The following is a 4,954-nucleotide window of genomic DNA, read 5'->3' as shown; positions in this document are numbered from 1 at the left end:
ACCATATCGGTCATGGTCATGTTCGTCGATACGCATACGAGAGAATAGAAATGGAGCCTCCTGGTTTCTATTTTCCATCCGAAAGATGTAACACGAACCTTGTAATAGAAAAGGGGACGACTCCGTGTAACGCAATTCAGCAATACCGCGATGAGTTCCCAACATCGTTCGCAACATCAGCAGGGGATGCTTTGCTTTGCCTATGTACGACGGCTTGTCTGCGCACACAAATGTCAAATTTTCCAAAACATTACAACAACAAGAGCAGCTGAATTGATCCTCTCTCTCTCAGAAAATTCGCTCTCGCATACACAATAATTTTCCGTTCGGGCAGTTTTCCCCAGTTTTTGTGCTGTCAGCCATTATTATTTTTTAGTTCGAGGTGAAGTTTTCGTCTGTACACACGTTCATGACGCGTACAATGTCGCACTAAAGAAATATTTTTATGATGTGAAAATTTTCCTGCAAAATACTCTCTTTTCGTCGACAAAAGCGAAATAGCGAAAAAAAAAACGGAATAATAAAATATTGCACAATTTGTGACGATTTTAAAAAATAAAACAAAAACACAAAAAGTTCGAGGAAAAGAATTCGTGCAACAATTGTGAAGAAAGAAAAAACGAATTGAAAAGAAAAAAAAATAGAAAATGAGGTAACTTGTGTTATATTCTGAGTTAAGGAGGAGGAAAGACACTTTTTTTTTTGGGTTTCTTCGAACAAAATGTGGTTTAACCGAAAAAACGGCGAAAAAATTATGAAACGAAGCAGCAGCACGCAAGATAAATAAACGCAGTGTGAAAAGGTGATTGTCTAAAGAAATAAATTTAATCGGTTGACCGCTCCCTAAAAAAATAAAAAAAAATATTTTAACGTGTGACGTGAACGATAAGAAGCCTAATGAAATGAAAAATCAATTATTTAGATGTTGAAAAAAAAAATAAATTAGAAAAAGGAAGAAACGGCGACAAAATATTTGCGTGTGTGTGTACATGGGAAAATGTGCTCCCAATTATACCAAAAAAAAAAAAAAAACGCACACACAAAAGAATCTATCGATTTGCAGTGACGAATGTAAAAATATTTTCCTACACAGCAGCTATCGTGTAGCTACGACGCGACGTTGACTATGGTCTCTATCAAGTTTTTTTTTTGTGTGTTGAACTTTCTGTTTTTCTACCCTGTGTGTGTCGCTTATATTTGTCGCATATAGCATGTGGCACACATACTCTCTCGCATAACCTTAATTTTAGGTACAAAAGCACTCGTTCGCAGACAACGGCAGCAGCAGATACAAATATAGATAAGCTAATGTCATATGCAGAAATTTGGGTTTTCCATATTTTTTTTCGTTATTTTTACGATATTGGAGTAAATTATTTTTTTAACTCGTCAATGTTTACCTTTTTGCCTAATCGGCATAATCTGAATAATCGGAAAATGTTGTAAGGATCAATTTGGGTAAAGTGTTTAATCCTCTTTATTCCGACTTTTTGTACCCAAAAAAAAAATCCAAACCCAATAAAAAAGTAATTTTTCGATATTGAACGCTTTTTCCGACGAATTCCATCGAAAAAAATCGAAAAAATCGAAGCATGTCAAGATGAGTGATGGACTTGTCAAAACACGATAAGAGATGATGTAAATTAGCATCTTGCATCGCATGTCATATAAAGTGTTTGTCATCATCATCAGCTAAATCGATCAAAAAATTAAGGTTTTCATCCGAAATTTTTGTTGAATTCAATCGAGAAGTGAGAATTGGAGAATATCATTATCCTCTTTTTCTGTTTTTTTTTTTGGTACGAGACGAGAAAACTTGCAGATATAAATTTACATATTTATCGGTTTTGGCAGATACCTGAGTTGAGTTCGTGGCGTCCCCATACCGTTTATTTTTTTATTTTTCTTTTTTTTTCGAATATCGACCAAGAGAGTCGGATGTTGTTCAATTCAATAAAGAGATACACGAGAATTTTTTTTTATTTTTATTGGAAATGAAGAACAAGAAGAAGAAAAGATGAAAGTTACGATTATTGCTAGATATCTTTAAAATGTGTTACGGACGAGGTTTTTGTGCGTGTGAGAAAAACAAAAGGAAATCAATTTATATTCATGAACTTTTACATGCACGATTTTAACAATAACTCGTGTCAAACAAACCGAAAAAAAAAATTTTTTTAAAGAGATTTAATTATCGGGTGAGTTCATTTATGGTCGATAAATAGGAAAAATCACAGGTGTCAGAAATTGAATTTTATTTAATTGCATTTTAAAATTTTGAATAGGAGCTAATTTGCCTATTATTGTCATTAAAATTAAATTAAAAACTTCAATTTAGTAAAATTAATTAAAAATGATAATAAATTGATTTTTTTTTTGTTTTTATTAAATATTTTTTAATTTATTTTATTCAATTCAAGTATATATTTTTTAACTGTTGTCAATTATTTATTAATTTATCAATATTTTTTTTCTCTTTATTAAAATATTTTTTAACATTTTTAATTGTTATTTTTTATTTATTTTTAAAATATTATTGTGAAAAAAAAGTGTTTCAATTCAAATTAAAAATGCTAATAAGTTGAAATTTTTATTTATTTTTTTATATAAAAATTAAACAATTTTATTCATAATTTTAAAATATTTTTTTTTTTTTCAAATTATTTCAAATTGTTTATTTTTTTATTAATAATTAACATTATTTCTTTTTATTTATTATTTTTTATTTATTTTTATTTATTTAATAAATTTAAGCAAACTAAATTTTTATTTTTTGAATTTATATGATTAATTTTTTTTATAATATTTATAATTATTTTTGTACATTGTTTTATATTATTTTTTAAATTTTTAATTAAAATTAATTATTTTTCTCTTAAAAAAATATTTTTATTGATTTAATTATTACAATTAATTTTTTATATTTTAAATAATATTTAAATTATTATTTTAAAATTTTATGTTGAATAAATAATAAATATAATTTTTATTATAATTTTTAATTTTATTATAAAAAATATTATTATGTATTATAAAAATAAATAAATATAAATTTATTTTTTAACTAAATAAACATTTTTAAATTTTTCTTATTTATTTATTTATTTTTAAAAATTATTTTTTTAATTTTTATATTTTTCTTTAAATTTTAATAATTTTTAATAATAATAATAATTTAATAATTTTTTTTTTTTTAATTAAATTTTTACGAATTTTTATTTTTATATTAAAAAAAAATTAAAACTTTCTTTTTCCATTCAATTTTTCCATCAAAACTATTCCTCATTCGAAGAACTTAACAGAACATTCATAAAATGTCGTCCATATACCATTTATAATTGACTTATAGTATAACAAACGACATAAAGCATTCTCTGGAGCATACTAAACTACATACATATATATTTAAAACGAGAGGGTTTCGCATCGCAACATCGTATCTAATCTCTTATTAGAATGATCCTTTTAATTTTCCCCACAAGACATTTTATCAAGATTTCAAACGAGAAAAAGAACAAGAAAACGAAACAAAAACCAGCAATTTTATTGATTTTTTTGATATTATCTTGGCTTCTTCCCCTTTTTTTTATTATTTTTACAATTTTCTTTTTTTTTATTTTTTCATCTTGACTTCGAAACTGAAGCATGACTTGGCCAAACACACCGAAAAAAGTCACAAACTTGAACTCGTTGAAACTTATGACCTACTTTTCACGCCGAACGTCTCTCTTTTTTCCATATCGACGTCATCGCACTATTTTAACGGTTTTTCATCATTGACATCGATTAAGCGTTGCCGCAACCATCAAAGGACTAAATTGTGGACTAGATTAAAGGGATTCTCGTTTTTTTTAATTAATCGATATTTAAATTTTATGGCATTTTACGTGAAATGAACGCTTTATTTACTAAACACGTGTTTCGTTGGAATTCAAACAAAAAAAAAATTAAAATTAGTTCGTAGCAACAAAAAAGTTGAATTGCTGAACATTTCAAAAGAACAAAAATAATTGAGTTACTTGAATGTTTTCCTTTTGTGAAAGCCTTACAACATTTGCGAGAGTCTCTTGTTGGTTAATCACTCACAATACCATCATCAGGTTAACGTACGCCTGCGTAAAAGGAGAGAAGAATACATTTTCTGCTGAATATTCTCTGTTTGTAGTAAAAATGCAATAATATACTTTTTTTTTTGTGTGTGTCTCTCGTTCACGATTAGGTATTATTTATTTAACAACAAATTTACACGACAAAAATATTAGAAAGAAAAAAAATGTTCACGTTTCGCATGAATTTCATAAATAAATTTACTTGACAGGCGAAAAATCAACTTTTGAAGGAAAATTTCAAAATTAGAAGTTTATTTTCCTTGAAATGGTTCACCGAGAGTCAAAAAGTTTCGCCAAGGTCAAAATGTTTAAGTGCGCCTTTCAAATAAATTTTGTTTGACGTTTCTTTGATATGTGTCTTTTTAATGTAAAACTTTAAATATTTTTCATAAAATTATAAATACATTAATTTTTTTTTTTATTTATTTTCAGGTTCAGTTACGAAAACTCGTGAAAAAAACTTAAAAAAGTGTTAAAAAAATACTAAAAAAAAAATAAATTAAGTGCAATCAATTAAATGTAAATAAATAAAAAATAAAATTAACAAAAAAAAAGAAATAATTAAAAAAAAATATTTCTCAAAAAATAAAAAGCAATTAAAAAAAATAAATAAATAAATAAAAATGAAAATTAGTAATTATTATTAAAAAAAAGAGAAAAAATATATTGTTATCAATGAATAAATGTAAATATGTGTTCTAATTTTAAAAGCTCAGTGTTGCCATCATCGTTAATTGTGACAAAGGTTACATCTGCTGCTTCCCTGTTAAAATTACCGTTGACATCGTTGTCACAAATTAATACTAATAAAAAATACAGTAAAACATCAATAAGTGATACTATAG

Source organism: Culicoides brevitarsis, chromosome 1 (assembly GCF_036172545.1).
Source record: "Culicoides brevitarsis isolate CSIRO-B50_1 chromosome 1, AGI_CSIRO_Cbre_v1, whole genome shotgun sequence".
Taxonomy (NCBI): Eukaryota; Metazoa; Arthropoda; class Insecta; order Diptera; family Ceratopogonidae; genus Culicoides; species Culicoides brevitarsis.
The sequence above is the reverse complement of the archived record's forward strand: the minus strand, read 5'-3'. Positions refer to the sequence as shown.